The 16,640-nt window shown below is 38.5% G+C and overlaps 1 long non-coding RNA gene across 1 annotated transcript; it reads left to right on the forward strand.

Annotated features, from left to right (window-relative positions):
- The first annotated feature begins 15,172 nt into the window (after positions 1–15,172).
- On the forward strand, positions 15,173–16,197 carry LOC137242665 (uncharacterized). The gene is made up of 3 exons (XR_010950330.1): positions 15,173–15,288; positions 15,757–15,832; positions 15,892–16,197. It is a non-coding gene; the product is annotated as an uncharacterized lncRNA (long non-coding RNA).
- Positions 16,198–16,640: the final 443 nt, after the last annotated feature.

The following is a 16,640-nucleotide window of genomic DNA, read 5'->3' on the forward strand; positions in this document are numbered from 1 at the left end:
AGCATCGGCTTAGAGATGACAGTACCCCTTAGTGTTGCTAATATTCGTAACAATATTATGGGTGGACTGCGGAAGGTGGAACTTAGAGCCTATGCATATGAAGATCGACAGTCGTGCAAATTAAGTTTTTGTTAGCCTAGTTTAAGCTGCCCGCTCTGTACTAAAGACTGCTAAGAGCTCTGATCTCCAATCTTTTCGTGGACTGCCGTGATTGCAGAAAAGGTAGTAATGTTTAACTGGTGCAAATGAGCTTGCGTTTTATATTCCCTTATTTCCACCAAAAAATTGTAGTAAAGTGCGAGAGGTTACACATATTATTCCCTAGATAATCAGGCTATTAACGGATGGTTCTAGAGACAGAGGTTACCGGACTCGTATTAACCAAATGACTTTAAATATTCGCAAGACTCTCCTAAAGATTCAGGGATTTTTTTGAAGTTACAAAAACAACAACAGCAACGGATACCTATCAGAAAGACATATGATACAAATTGTATGACATCCAATCTTCAAGGTTTACTTGAATATCCATCCGACTGAACAACCGTATTAGCTTGGCGTAGTAGTAGTGAAAGGGTCAGTGACTGAGAAAGTAGTGGACAGTCACTACGTCATCATCGGCTTTGTATATATCATTTGTGAACAGGCTCTTAACGACTTACCTCCCAGATTGACACCAATTTTATCTTAAAATTTTTGGGAGCATTTTAATTTTTTAAAATAAATTTATGACATAGTTGAACAGGCTATGGATTTTCTATCGGGCACTCCGGCACTGTTACCAACAACGACTCTATCCTATAGGGGAAACTAATGTGTTCTGACAACTGCAATCTGTGGAAGCTTCAAAGTTATTCTCTCCAACTAACTTGTTTATGAGGGGGCGGGCGAAAGTAGAGTAAAGTAAGTAAAGTAAAGTAAAGTAAGAATTTAAGCTGAAATTTTATGATGTCCGATCACTGTATGATCTTCCAAGCAGAAGTTTCTGCGACTAAGATTGCGGTGTTATCCAGTTTATACTACTGATAAATAAATGTAAGGCGAACTATTGTCTCCGAAGAGATTTTAAGTCGAGCTTCTCCCCGAATTTGCGTCGTACTCCTACTAATTAGCATGCGGGTCCTACATGTTTTATGCCGACTCCGAACGGCAGTTTTTACTCAGAAGTTTTCATGGCAGAAATACACTCGGAGTCCTTGCCAAATCACTGCCGAGGGGCGACCCCACTTAAAAAATCTTCCTTTAAATTGAAAAAACTATTTTCTAAAATTTTGATGTTGCTTTGCCCGGGGCGTGAGCCCAGGATCTTCGGTGTGGCAGGCGGAGCAAGCTACCACCACACCAAGGCGGCCGCACCAGTTAGATTACGGTTACAACATTTAACATCTACTCGAAGAAGTGGCAATTAAAGCCCTGAGCTCAACATTGGCGCTATTAAAAATTATCTTTGAATGCCTGACTACGCTTGCTTTGCAACGAGCTATTTTAAAGTCCCGAGTGAGTTTCATACGTATCTCTAAGCCCACATGAGTACCGCTTATTCAGATGAAAAGGACTGTGGGGGACTCAGAATTGTCCTGGCCATATGTGGTCTGCTTCAGTACAGATGGGCTTTGGGGTTGTTAACTTTTGACAGGGAGAACTGGCTAGGCAGTCTTTGGAAAGTTTTGGAGAAACCAAGTCTAGGCTATTGCTCCTCTATAGATGGGCTCTAGTAAGCTAAGAAAACGCTGTGCGGATACTACCTCTTGCAGGGTAGCGAGATGTTTTTAGTAGGAAGTGGATAGCAAGCAGTCTGCTGAAATCATTGGGTTCACCAAAGCTCATCTAACAATGACGAGTGAGGTTTTTTAATTGTCCAGTTGGAAGTCCACGCGGTAGGACTCAACATACCGGAAAACCCCTGGCGGGCGACCCCGTCTAGGAAAACGTTTTTAAAGTCTTTCTGATGGTACATGTCCTATAACATTCGGTGTGGTAGGCCAGCATATTTTCTCTATACCATGTTGCACGCAGCGGCTTGGTTTTATTTATCAGGTATTTACCTGTTAAATAAGGTTCGCCCCCTAGATAAAGGAGGCTGTATACTTGGCGTTCGTTGACTGATAGAAATGTAGCTCTTTTGGTCAGTTAGTCTATGAATACATAGTTGCAGGGAATGTGTTTGTTTTTCTTTCGAACCTCCATCCCTTGTTATACAGATATTTTGTATTTGATGTGAATCTGTGACCCCTCGAATATTGGGGTCTGTGGAATTTAGTAGCTTCTTATGGCATGCATACCTTACTGCGAGCAAATTCGAATCCCCTCAACCCGCTGTTTCCACCCAAGGCGGATACTTAAAGGTAAAACCAAAAGCCTGGACGTATCTGCAGACGAGCGGATGGATAGATGAACATTCGCATGGTTTAATGAATTGAGATGAACCAATTGGCTAAAGTTCATATATATACTCGGAACTCATTGATATCCAATATATACATACATACGTATATATAAATATTTACCTACGCATATATGTACATTCTTATCCTTTCTTTCTAGCGTGTAGGTACTAAAGTCTTATGACCTGATACAACTTAATTTTAGAAGAGATTTCGCAGTCGCATAGGTTGCTGACTGGTCGGCGAATCAAAAGTAGCTATAATCTCGTAAGTATAGGTTGTGGATACATAATTTAATTAAACATTTCTTACTCCACAAAAGATCAAAGTAAACGCTTTAGTTAAGGGTGTTACCAACCCATTCATTAGCCCTTTGTCTTCGAAATGCGACTCACATCATTCGAGCGGAAAATCGCAGCAATACGTAATTATGAATGTATGTATGTGTGTACATGCGTGACGTCTGGCTACCAGACCGCCAGGAGTCTTCTGTTTTTGCTTGTGGCGGCGCCTTCAAAGCACTTTGCCGATATGCGAATAGGAGCGCAGTATTATTTAGCAGGAGACATCATCCGACGGCTAATAATAGAAATATTTTTGAGTGATGCAAATGCAGACATATTTATAATTCAAAATTCATACGAGAAATTAAGACAGCAGTCAGCCAAACTCAATTGGTAATAATTGCAGCTAATTTCTTCTTATGTTTTAGTAGCTTGTAATGGCTTTTGTCGCTATGGACCTTTGTGGATATGTATGTAATTGTATACAATTTTGATTGTTGGCTTCTGAAATGAAATGAGAGGTTCATACTTCATTCCCCATCCATTTCGGTTACGTCCTTTGAAAACCCCATTTATTTATGGTCTCTCAGTTCTTCCGTCTCTACATTCATAGCTTCTCCCGCTTGTACATTAGCGATTACATACATGAGAACATCTGTAAAATAGGTGGACCCATTAATACTTTATCCATTCTCATTGTTCATCTATACATCAGTTGTCCCACCCGTATCTCAAACTGATGATCTCTCTCCTTAGGTCTATCCAATTTTAAATCTTTACGTCATTAATATTTTCCATGTTAAATATAACCATCAGTTTATTAGTATTCTAATCCATCCGAACCAAAGACCACCCACACATTGAGCGACATGTCCAAACTATCTTAGACCTTCCATTTTTGAATCCATACGCCCATTCGTATATGAATAAATGAGTACATGCGTGAGTATCTGACTGTCCATCTCTGCATCAGTCGTCCCATCGGTTTGTGTATCTGCATGTCACTCAATCCATTCGACCATTAATAAGTTTATGAGTACGGCCTATTTCTTCTTAATAGAACATTTAAGATCCCTTATATCAGACTGCCTTTAGGATAGGATAGGTTAGGTAGTAGCTGCCCTGATAAGGATAGCTCACTTGGACAACACAAAGGTCCGTTGTGATACCACAAACACCAAAAATAACAGTGACTTAGATCTAGCTACTTAGAGAATCGTTGGGTAGCAAAGATAAAGCTCCGAATGATACCGATCTCAACTTTGGATATATCCTCGGGAGATCTAAGTAAGTCGCGACCGAAGTACTTTCGCCTAGTTCTGGCAAAAGCTGGACAATCAAGCAAAAAGTGATTTGGTGATTCCATCTCATCATCTTCCATACAGCTGCAGCAGGATGTAGTTTCTAGTATATTGAGACGTACGGCATGGATACCCATGGGACAGTGCCCTGTCAAAAAAAAAATGACCATTGATAGGTGAGCCTTAGTGAACCCAATTATTTCAGCAGACCTCCTGCCATCCAATTTTGGCCAGAAAGATCTTGCTACCCTGTAAGACGTGGTATCCGCCCAACGTTTGCTGAGCTGATTCAAGGCCCAGCTATGGAGGAGCAATCCACAGGTGGCCAGCAGGATCCCGAAATCTCTACAGCCATCTTCATCCGGTTCAGTTGTACCGATACGGGCTAAGAGATCCGCTTGACAGTTATCCGGGATATCACTATGGCCCGGGACCCAGATAATCTTAATTGTAAAATAATTCGATGCAATCGTAAGCGAGGTCAGGCACTCCCAGACCACCCTAGATCGCACTGTAGTTGAGCTAAAGGCCTTGTTAGCCGCTTGGCTATCAGAGTAGATGTTAAATTCCCTAACCGTAGTAGCACTGGATAGCATTCCATCAACCGTATCCTTAATCGCAGCAATTTCCGCCTGGAATACACTGCAGTGATCAGCCGACTTAAACTTGCGGCTTAAATTTAGCTCTTGACAAAAGACCCCCCCCCCCCCCCAACGTTCAGCTTCGACCCATCCGTGTACAAGTTAACCAGTCCCATGCCCGAGATAATTCCTCTTCCCCACTCCTCTCTCTCTGGAATAACTGGGGTGAAGGTTGTATAGAGAGCAGTTATCGGCATGCAGTAGTCCGTTCTGTCCGGGATGAAATCGAAACTGGTAAGAAGGCTAGAGTATCCGCGGTCAGAAAGTCCATATCCCATATCAAGAAGCCTGACCAACGACCTTGCCGCGGCCGCCTTTCCCGCAATATCTACTGGGTATATGTTCAGCATGACGTTCAGTGCCAAGGTAGGCGGAAGTCTATAAAATAGGTTAATCTATCAATCCATCGATTCATCAGTATAACTGTCCGTCAATGAAGAATGGAGAATCAAAATAGCTTATCTATAATTGCCAAGGGTAGTACACTGTCTGTATGAAATGTAGGTCAAACAGATTTTATTCTACGATGGACTGCCTTGAACACGACCAGAACTGCAAAAAACTACATGAGGCAGCTCCCTTTCGATTCACCGAAGCCCTAAGAACTCCTCTTGTCTTAGCAAGGAGTATAATATACCTCCGATGAATATTTTTCGCAAGGCAAATACCGGTCAGGCTTTAATAAGGCTTTGTGATATGAGCTATAGACCTGATGTGAAGTTACCTCGACCAAGACAGAAAACCTTAAACCCTTTGCTAGCTAAAAAGCCTTCATACCCATTAAAGAGCTATGGTGTCTGCGAGATTAACAATGTGCTAGAGGGAATAATTTCCCACGCTCTAACAGTAACAAAGTTTAAGATTTGATGCGATAGCCGAGCGGCAACTAAATCGATTGGCACAACCGTGGTTCAGTAAAGCCCGTTTTGGGATTGGTTGACCACTCCACTTATCGTCTCCAGTTCGCGAAGTGATGCTTCAGGTCGACTTATTGTCGCATGAATGTAACTACATATTTGTGCAAGCCGGGCTCGCTGGGTTGTAATCAAACAGTTCTGTTCGCCAACTATAGTCTGCCCTTGTGCATATGGACTTCGAGTCAACAGGCCAGATACAATACCTGCAATATCTTACTGATAAGAGGCGGACTGCAGTTGATCAGCCCAATTCCTTCTAATCACTGAGGCTTATTTATGCGGTGGAACTGTGCAGCTTTTGCTTTTACTAGACGGTTACGGCTTCTTCGGATACTTAGAAGACTTTTTCCAAATGGTGAATACTGGACGGCAATGCATCGATTCCTTGCTCTCCATGTATGCTTTTCCTGTGCGCGGAGTAGCTGAATAATTTGAAATACCATTCCATAATAGTTAATGCCTCTATTAGTTCTTCCATTTGTAAGCTCAGCAAGTCAACGGTGTATCAGTTGCGAACCGCAACTATTAATCGACCGGCTCTTCCTCAAATTTATCTGTCCATAGGACCTTCCATATTTCCGTCCTAATAAATCTATGATTCTGCAGAGGGTCCATTTATCCGTGTGTTGGTTCATTTATAAACCCATGGAGCAGTCTATCTGTCCATTATTCCATACATCTGGCCCGACCATGTGTAAGGCCACCATCAGCCTTTTAAGGCCATCAAATTGAGTGCTTCCATGAAAAACTCTCGGGCAAGGCTTTTCTCAATAAATCAATCCGCTCATCTATGCGCTGCGCTGTCTCATAGTTTTCGTAATAATATACAAGCACATTCTGTGCCTTTAATGCTTTACCTTGCTTTGATATTTCCGCAGCTCAATTGCATATTCGCCAGCCACCTCTGAGTTTAATTGTAGTTCATGATTTGTTCTGCTCCACTTATTTACATCCTTTATCATCCGACACCTGCGACTACTTTTTATTGCTGCGCTCCTATTTATATGTCGGCGAAAGCCGTTTGAAGATGAGTTCAAAACTAAAAAAAAGATATTACAAACGTACGTCCGAAAAATTTAGTCAATATAATATCTATGTATACACATGTCCGTCCATAACTGGAGCCATTCTTTAAATCTACCAGACCAACAGCTGTCTTAAGTTTTTGCTTGTGACGCCGCCTTCAAAGAAGTTTGCCGATATGCGCATAAGCAGCAGGCTATGCAACTTCCCATGTATGACTTTTGTAAAAGGCGACCGAACTGCACAAACGCTAAGATTCTCGAGGTCACATTAATCGCTTTCGTGGTAGTCGAGTTGGTACCAGAAAGTACTGGCACCGGAACGTACCGGAGTTATATCCAGCATAGGACTGTCCATCGTGATACTCCTTTACGAGCCCCAGCGGGTTAGGGGCCATAGAATATACTTGCGGGAGGTATGCCTGACGCGACATAGTTTTCGTAATAATATACAAATACCTTCTGTGCCTTTGATGCTTTACCTTGCTTTGATGTTTCCGCCGCTCAGTTGCATATTCACCAGCCATCTCTGAGTTTAATTGTGGTTCATGATTTGGTCTGCTCCACTTATTTATATCTTTTATCATCCAACACGTGCGACTACTTTTTATTGCTGCGCTCCTATTTATATGCCGACGAAAGCCGTTTGAAGATGAGTTCAGAATTTCAAAAAAAAAAAAAAAATATTACAAACGTACGTCCGAAAAATTTAGCCAATATAATAAACTCATCGCTCCGTATGTCAGTACATCCATATTAAATTATGCTATTACTACTGAACTGAACAACCGTCACACAATCTATGTATACACATATCCGTCCATAACTGGAGCCGTTGTTTTAGTCTACCAGACGAACAGCTGTCTTAAGTTTTTGTTTGTGACGTTGCCTTCAAAGAAGTTTGCCGATATGCGAATAGGAGCTCAGTATTATTTAGCAGGAGACAAGACCGATGGATAATAATAACATAATGCAGCGGGCTAAGGAACCTCCTATATTCTCGCGGTAATGTAATACTTTCGTAAGAGGCGACTGAACTGCATAAAGCCGTCCATTATAAAGGTCACACTAATCGCTTTCGCGGTAACCGGGTTAGTACCAGAAGGAACTGGCACCGAAACGTACCATATTCATATCCAGCAAAGGGCTGCTCATCGTTACACTCCTTTACGAGCCCCAGCGGGTTAAGGGCTTTACACTCGCGGGGGGTACGCCTGTCGTACTAAAATACCAAATTGATTCAAGGGGTTCAGTAGAGCAACCCTCTCAAGGGGTTGCCAGCGTAATATGTAGCTTCTTCAACGCAATTGTCAACTTCACCTAGACGTGGCGAATCATTAATCATCATCATTTCATTAACAGCAGAGGCTTTGGCGACCCCGAACTCCTGATGGATCTAGGGTGTGGGAGGCAGGATGGCCTAGAAGGTTGAATGACATACCAAATCGTTCCCGTGATGGTCGCGTTAGTACCTTTATGGAGCTTGTTACCGGAACGTACCCCAAAACTTTCGGGGAGTGTCCTAATCGCTACAACATCAGTATACTCCTTTAAGCCTCCGATTACAATCCGTTGGCTCTAAAATAACCTTAAAACTCAAGCGAAAATTAAACAATCCGAGCAAAAAAAAAAAAAAAAATGATTTACGTATATGACAATTCCGGCGGTTAACCGGAAAGATGGGTGATACATTTTTATTATCTCGTATTATACCATCCAGTCATAAGTTAATACCCCCATAGGTTTCTCCAGTCCTTATTTGTGTAAATAGTTCCATCCGTCATAAGTTTAGCAATCTATATACCTCTCCATCCGTATGTCCGCAAGTCTATCGGTCTATACATGAAAATCCATCTGGCCATACTTGCGTCCTTTTATTCATTAACCTATCCACCAGCTCATCTAACAATCGTCTCATCCATAAATAAACCGATAAGTGTGACCATCCATTAATTTACCCTTATGGTTGTTAAGCACTCATAAGGAAAATATGGTTTTCTTTGATGTTTGTTTGGGCTTTGATCTTACCATAGTTCCGCTGTATATTCGCCAACCATACAAATGTTTGTTTAGCGTTTATAAAAAAAAAATATTGAATTTGTTCTGCATATGCCCCACTTAAACTGCATATCTTTTATAAGCCACCACTTTCGCCTGTTCTTGGCAGCTGCTCTCCTATTCGTATGTCGGCTAAATATGATTGAAGATGCCGCTAACAAACAAAAGCGCAAAAAGTCCTTTTTCGTGACCTACACGGAGAAAAATGTTTTACTTTAATCTAGAAAAATATTTTCTTATTCCTAATTAATTTTTTTGTTGGTTTTTTGGCCTTTAGTTTGGAAAAAAGTTTGTAAATTGTCGAGCTCGAGGCCATACAATATTAAATAACACACAAAGTGAACTTTTTATTTGTATATGTTATATATTGTCGTTTTTTTATTTATCGATATTTCGACTTCACTTAGAAGTCATCTTCAGGACTAGAAATACAAAAATACAAGTATTATAATAAAAAAAAAACATAAAAGTACATGTATACATTTGACTTACATCGTTGGATGTACCAGATCGACTAATTTAAAATTTGATATGACAAAAACGAAAATAAAAATAAAAAGTAAACAAATAAAGGACCGTAATTATAAACAAAATTCTTAACTAACAACAATATAGCATAAAAAGTTAAACTGTGAGCGACACCCATAGCATAATTATGTATTAAATTCCCACCAGGTAAATGTTGTTGTATAACACTCTCAGCATTAATTTTTGCAATTTTTATACTCAGTTGAGCAGAGCTCACAGAGTATATTAAGTTTGATTGGATAACGGTTGGTTGTACATATATAAAGGAATCGAGATAGATATAGACTTCCATATATCAAAATAATCAGGATCGAAAAAAAATTTGATTGAGCCATGTCCGTCCGTCCGTCCGTCCGTCCGTCCGTCCGTTAACACGATAACTTGAGTAAATTTTGAGGTATCTTGATGAAATTTGGTATGTAGGTTCCTGAGCACTCATCTCAGATCGCTATTTAAAATGAACGATATCGGACTATAACCACGACCACTTTTTCGATATCGAAAATTTCGAAAAACCGAAAAAGTGCGATAACTCAATACAAAAGACAGATAAAGCGACGAAACTTGGTAGATGGGTTGATGTTATGACGCAGAATAGAAAATTAGTAAGATTTTGGACAATGGGCGTGACCCCGCCCACTTTTACAAGAAGGTAATTTAAAAGTTTTGCAAGCTGTAATTTGGCAGTCGTTGAAGATATCATGATGAAATTTGGCAGGAACGTTACTACTATTACTCTATATGTGCTAAATAAAAACTAGCAAAATTGGATTAAGAACACGCCCACTTTTTAAAAAAAAATTTTTTTAAATTCAAATTTTAACAAAAAATTTAATATCTTTACTGTATATAAGTAAATTAAGTCAAAATTCAACTCCAGTAATGATATGATGCAACAAAATACAAAAATAAAAGAAAATTTCAAAATGGGCGTGGCTCCGCCCATTTTCATTTAGTTTGTCTAGAATACTTTTATTGCCATAAGTCGAACAAAAATTTACCAATGCTTCTCAAATTTGGTAGGAGCATAGATTCTATGACGGTAACTGTTCTCTGTGAAAATGGGCGAAATCGGTGAAAGCCACGCCCAGTTTTTATACACAGTCCACCGTCTGTCCTTCCGCTCGGCCATTAACACAATAACTTGAGCAAAATCCGATATATCTTTACTAAACTTAGCCCACGTACTTACCTGAGCTCACTTTTTCTTGGTATAAAAAATGGGCGAAATCTGACCATAACCACGCCCACTTTATCCATATCGAAAATTACGAAAAATGAAAAAAAATGCCATAATTCTATACCAAATACGAAAAAAGGGATGAAACATGGTAACTGGATTGGTTTGTTGACGCAAAATATAACTTTGGAAAAATCTTTGTAAAATGGGTGTGACACCTACCATATTAAGTAGAAGAAAATGAAAAAGTTCTACAAGGCGAAATCAACAGCCCTTGGAATCTTGGCAGGAATACTGTTAGTGGTATTGCATATATAAATAAATTAGCAGTACCCGACAGATGATTTTCTGGATCACCTGGTCCACATTTTGGTGGATATCACGAGAACGCCTTCACATATACATCTAAGGGCCACTCGCTTTTAAAACCCTCATTAATACCTTTAATTTGATATCCATATCGTACAAAAACATACCAGAGTCACCCCTGTCCCACCCTAATGGCGATATCTCGAAAAGGCGTCCACCTATAGAACTAATGCCCCCTCTCTCTTAAAATGCTCAGTAACACCTTTCGTTTGATACCCATATCGTACAAACATTCTAGAGTAACCCCTGGCCCACCCTAATGGCGATATCTCGAAAAGGCGTCCACCTATAGACCTAGTGTCCACTCCCTCTTAAAATGCTCAGTAACACCTTTCGTTTGATACCCATATCGTACAAACATTCTAGAGTCACCCCTGGCCCACCCTAATGGCAATATCTCGAAAAGCCGTCCACCTATAGACCTAATGCCCACTCCCTCTTAAAATGCTCAGTAACAGCTTTCGTTTGATACCCATATCGTACAAACATTCTAGAGTCACACCTGGCCCACCCTAATGGCGATATTTCGAAAAGGCGTCCACCTATAGAACTAAGGATTACTCCCTTTTAAAATACTCATTACCACCTTTCATTTGATACCCATATCGTACAAACACATTCTAGAGTCACCCTGGCCCACCCTAATGGCGATATCTCGAAAAGGCGTCCACCTATAGACCTAATGTCCACTCCCTCTTAAAATGCTCAGTAACACCTTTCGTTTGATACCCATATCGTACAAACATTCTAGAGTCACCCCTGGCCCACCCTAATGGCGATATCTTGAAAAGGCGTCCACCTATAGACCTAATGTACACTCCCTCTTAAAATGCTCAGTAACACCTTTCGTTTGATACCCATATCATACAAACATTCTAGAGTCACCCCTGTCCCACCCTAATGGCGATATCTCGAAAAGGCGTCCACCTATAGACCTAATGCCCACTCCCTCTTAAAATGCTCAGTAACACCTTTCGTTTGATACCCATATCGTACAAACATTCTAGAGTCACACCTGGCCCACCCTAATGGCGATATCTCGAAAAGGCGTCCACCTATAGAACTAAGGATTACTCCCTTTTAAAATACTCATTACCACCTTTCATTTGATACCCATATCTTACAAACACATTCTAGAGTCACCCTGGCCAACCCTAATGGCGATATCTCGAAAAGGCTTCCACCTATAGACCTAATGCCCACTCCCTCTTAAAATGCTCAGTAACACCTTTCGTTTGATACCCATACCGTACAAACATTCTAGAGTCACCCTTGGTCCAGCTTTATGGCGATATCTCGAAAAGGCGTCCACCTATAGAACTAAGGATTACTCCCTTTTAAAATACTCATTACCACCTTTCATTTGATACCCATATCGTACAAACACATTCTAGAGTCACCCTGGCCCACCCTAATGGCGATATCTCGAAAAGGCGTCCACCTATAGACCTAATGCCCACTCCCTCTTAAAATGCTCAGTAACACCTTTCGTTTGATACCCATATCGTACAAACATTCTAGAGTCACCCTTGGTCCACCTTTATGGCGATATCTCGAAAAGGCGTCCACCTATAGAACTAAGGATTACTCCCTTTTAAAATACTCCTTACCACCTTTCATTTGATACCCATATCGTACAAACACATTCTAGAGTCACCCCTGGCCCACCCTAATGGCGATATCTCGAAAAGGCGTCCACCTATAGACCTAATGCCCACTCCTTCTTAAAATGCTCAGTAACACCTTTCGTTTGATACCCATATCGTACAAACATTCTAGAGTCACCCCTGGCCCACCCTAATGGCGATATCTCGAAAGTGCGTCCACCTATAGACCTAATGCCCACTCCCTCTTAAAATGCTCAGTAACACCTTTCGTTTGATGCACATATCGTACAAACACATTCTAGAGTCACCCCTGTCCCACCCTAATGGCGATATCTCGAAAAGGCGCCCACCTATAGACCTAATGCCCACTCCCTCTTAAAATGCTCAGTAACACCTTTCGTTTGATACCCATACCGTACAAACATTCTAGAGTCACCCCTGGCCCACCCTAATGGCGATATCTCGAAAAGGCGTCCACCTATAGACCTAATGCCCACTCCCTCTTAAAATGCTCAGTAACACCTTTCATTTGATTCCCATATCGTACAAACACATTCTAGAGACACCCCTGGTCCACCTTTATGGCGATATCTCGAAACGGCGTCCACCTATGGAACTAAGGATCACTCCTTTTCAAAATACTCATTAACAGCTTTCATTTGATACCCATATCGTACAAACACATTATAGAATCACCCCTGGTCCACCTTAATGGGGACATCTCGAAAAGGCGTCCACCGATAGACCTAAGGCACAATGCCTCTTAAAATGCTCAGTAACACCTTTCATTTGATACCCATATCGTACAAACAAATTCTAGAGTCAGCCCTGGTCTACCTTTATGGCGATATCCCTAAATGGCGTTCATCCATAGAACTATGGCCTATTCTCTCTTAAAATACTCTTTAATACCTTTCATTTGATACACATGTTATACAACCACATTCCAGGGTTACCCCAGATTGATTTTCCTTATTTTGTCTCCATAGCTCTCAACTGAGTATGTTATGTTCGGTTACACCCGAACTTAGCCTTCCTTACTTGTTCTTTATCAATTGTCTGTATGCGTGAGCGCATTGGTCTGTGTCTGACTTCATTCTTTTATCGTTGGGTGTGCTGATTATGTGAAGCATCTCCAAAATATAGCGTTTCGTTATAATGTTTTTCTTGTTGTAGAATTTCTACCTCATCGAAATCCGGAGAGTGTCCAGTTGTTTTACAATGCTGATTGAGGGCCATTTTGTTATCATTAGTGTGGTCCCTATTTTTTATGTTTGATTTGTGAGTGGAAATCCTTGTCTTTGATTTGGATTTAGTTGTCCCCACATATACCTTATTGCATACGTGGGACCCGTCGCCGTTGCATTTAATTTTATATATAACGTCAGATTTCTCATATTTTCCGATTTTGCTTTTTGTATTTGTAAATATTTTTTGTAAAGTGTTATTATATGTGAAGGCAATTTGAAATTTGTCCCTGTCGTACAAATTCGAATGCTTTATCCTATTCGACAAACCTGGTACAAAGTGGTGGATTTATATATTTTATCTGGTTTAGCTTTCTTGTCTTTAGTCGTCTTGAAATGGCTATGTATGAATTGTTTTATAAGTTGAGCAGGAAATTCATTATTTTCAAGAACTTTTTGAATTATTTCAATATTTTTCTTATGGTACATCGCGTCGCTAATTGTGAGAACACGTCTTACGAAATTTTTGGCCGTATTTACCATTGCAGACTTGTCGTGTTTCGTATAAAAGTTTAATAATCTACCGGAGGCAGTAGACTTTCTATACAAATCGAACGTGAGGTGGTTGTTGTTTTTTATTACCAGTGTGTCCAGAAATGGTAATTCTCCACCTTTCTCAACTTCTAATGTAAATTTTATAGATCTGTTGTATTCCAGATCAATGCGCTCACGCATACAGACAATTGATAAAGAAAAATTGCAAAAATGAATGCTGAGAGTGTTATACAACAACATTTACCTGGTGGGAATTTAATACATACTTATGCTATGGGTGTCGCTCACAGTTGAACTTTTTATGCTATACTGTTGTTAGTTAAGAATTTTGTTTATAATTACGGTTCTTTATTTGTTTACTTTTTATTTTTATTTTCGTTTTTGTCATATCAAATTTTAAATTAGTCGATCTGGTACATCCCACGATGTAAGTCAAATGTATACATGTACTTTTATGTTTTTTTATTATAATACTTGTATTTTTGTATTTCTAGTCCTGAAGATGACTTCTAATCGAAGTCGAAATATCGATAAATAAAAAAAATGACAATATATAACATATACAAATAAAAAGTTCTCTTTGTGTGTTATTTAATAGTGTATGGCCTCGAACTCGACAATTTACAAATATTTTCTTATTCCAAAAATTTTAGATATAATCAATATTGGCTTGGTTTTTACTTGAATTAACAAAACGACCATTCCTGAAATAAGAAATTTTGTTTCTTATTAAAAAACAAAAACAAAATACAGGAAGAAAAATGTAAATAAAAAATAATTAAAAAAACAACAAAATATTTCTTAACATTTACTTAATTTGAGAGAACGGGTTTACTTATATTAAGAAAAAAATTAGGCAAGCGATTTTCTTGCTGCCAAACAACAATAAATTTGTATGAAGAAAAACGTTTTAAAACTGTGAAAATTATCAAAATTATCAACTATTGGTTTGAATCCGGATACAAGAGATTGTAGAAAAACGTTCGTTGGTTTTTTCGCATCGACTACCAAGTTTCTTGGCCTCTCATTGGCTATTAAGATAAACGAAACCAGACATAATAACGGAATATTTTAAAAATAAAATATTCTTGGCACCACAAGCACACAAAAATCTTCATTTAGTGGTTGCATTTTAAAGTGAAAAGACGTTTTTCATACCAGTGAGTAAAAAATAAAACAAGAGAAGTAATGGCGGATATTTTGTTGAAAACACTTAGCGAGTGGAATCGGACACGTTATTCTAAATATCTAAATTGTAAGTAAATATATTTAAAATAAAGCCTTAACAAAAAATGCATAAATGTAAATCGTTTTAGCAAATTATTTCAAGAAACAAATATTTTATGCACTGCTAAAATAATTTTGCATTTCGTTTTTGTTTCAAGTTTTGGAAAATATTTATAAGCAAGTAAGCACTTTGAGTTCTAAAACTTACATTTATGCTTTTTTATACTAGCCGCCATGCACATATTCCAGTAATTCAATGTTTTTACAAAGCTTTTGGAATTAGTGATCAAGAAACGCTGTTATATTTGACAGAAAGCGACATTGAGAATATTTTTAGAGACGACTTTAGCACAAAATTAAAATCAATTGAAATTGAAACAGTTGCAGAAACAAAAACGTAATATTTGGAAGCATGGCGACTTTATAGCAAATTGTTTTATATATAATTAACATTTTTAGAAAATCTGAGAGCTAAAGTATATACTTGTACGTATAGAAACCCAGCTCCGGAAGTTTTTAGAGACTGCTTTTTCGCCTGCTCCAAGGGAATTTAAATTAGGTCTGCTGATTTTGTAAGTATACAATTTGAATACGTGAAATTGTATTTTTAAAAAAATTTTTGTCACTTAAGATTTAAGGATTTGTAAAGTTATTTATCTTCTAAGACCAGGGAATGAGATATGGAAATATGTCTGCTCACTTGAAGAAATGGTACGTCTGAATTTATCAAATAAATTCACTTTTGCAAAAATAAGAAAATTATATTAATGTATTCAACGATTCTTTAAAACCGAAACACCATTTATTGCTGTATTATCCCTTGATTGTTAGAAATGTGGCCCATTGAAAAATCTATTGTGTATGCGGTTTGAATCCAAAAATAAAGAAAGTGTTAACTATGCGCATGTAACTTGTTCGAGAATAAATTTATCGTATACTCTAGCACAAAAATGTTGCTTAATATTCACAAATATTATTTTAAACTATACTTGTGAACCTAGATTTAAATTTAGTTTGTCAAAAATTTGAAACAATTTTGATGATATGTTTGATGAAATGATTGAAATATGTCTGAGCATGGTGACAGTATTATATTTAAAACCACTTTGTATAAACTAAATAATAATTTGTACTTCGAGGATAATCTTTATAATATATCCGATGTTGTTAGAATAAGTGACAGTGTATACATTATACTAGAGACAATCGAAATACCTACTACGGATCACCATTATACATATGTGCTATTATATAAACAAACATACTACCTTGTTTAGAAAAATAAATATTGAAATATTAAAATGTAAATCACTACAAAAATTTCGATTACCAAATGGTAAATCGGCATTCAAATCTGATATTTTGTGATATAGGTAAAAT

The sequence above is a fragment of the Eurosta solidaginis genome, chromosome 2 (assembly GCF_040869045.1).
Source record: "Eurosta solidaginis isolate ZX-2024a chromosome 2, ASM4086904v1, whole genome shotgun sequence".
In the NCBI taxonomy this organism is placed as follows: Eukaryota; Metazoa; Arthropoda; class Insecta; order Diptera; family Tephritidae; genus Eurosta; species Eurosta solidaginis.